Here is a 1,108-nt window from a genome sequence, read left to right on the forward strand (position 1 = left end):
CAATTTAACGGCTAAACATTGCACAGATGAAATTCTTCGGGCACTGGTCATTTGTCAATACGACAACGCCCGACCTGACATGGCAATACTTACGACGGCCTTTCTGAGAAACCACAACATCCAAAGTCAAACAAGATATTGTGAACAGATAAACTTCACACTGACACTCCATTGTGCGATGAATGTATTTTATAGTTTATAACAAGGATAGGCAATTTCAGGCTATTATCATAGCCGAGAGCCACTGAACCGACCAAGAGACCCATTGCACTAAGCCTACATAGCGCTAAGGTGACCGTAACTCTGACTCGATCCAATTCTTAAACATAGGCTTACAACAGTCCTAGCGCTAAGATCGTTTTATGCAACCGTCCTGGTCTTTTGAAGAGCAAGCTTTACCCTAACCGTTGCTAAAATGGAGAAACCCGTCTTAACACGACAATATACTCTGTCTAATTCGGACCAGCTTGGGACCGACTAAAAAGTCCGAATTATACAGTAGTCTGAAGTACACAGATTTTAATGGAGTTATCTCCCTATTATCAGCAGAATTAAAATTATAAACTATTTTTCGCAATGTTATTGAAAACAACGATTCTCGGACACCTGCTTCGACAGCAGGTCCACAATAACATTGTCGAAGAGCAAAGTAACGATGTTTTGAGGAATAAACTAATGAATGAAATCAACAACAACATTCATAAAAGTTGTCAAACGTACATATAAAATTACTATTTCCATCTTTTTGTGCGATCATGTAATGTAAGTCAAGTCACTGACAAGTGACATCTCGGCTCTCGCCGCCTCAATCTTCACGCTCGGACACGATGTTCAATGCGAAAATATACATGAAGCATTTTTGTCACAAGTCATAGCCTAGTACGATAAGTCGAATACGTTCCATAATTTACGTATAGGTAGCAATTTCTTACTTAATATGTTCAGAATAGCATTATTTTACCCAAAACTTTTGTCTAAATCTAAAAGTTTTCGTTTACGAGGACGGTATCCATTGCCGTAATATGATTGGCTGCCTTAGGTCATGTGTCTGATTTTGACCAATCACGACCCTTATAGCAGACTGTGGCGAAAAAGCGTCATTAGAAAC

Source organism: Haliotis rubra, unplaced genomic scaffold, assembly GCF_003918875.1.
Source record: "Haliotis rubra isolate DU_JTF1 unplaced genomic scaffold, ASM391887v1 Scf879, whole genome shotgun sequence".
NCBI classification, from domain to species: Eukaryota; Metazoa; Mollusca; class Gastropoda; order Lepetellida; family Haliotidae; genus Haliotis; species Haliotis rubra.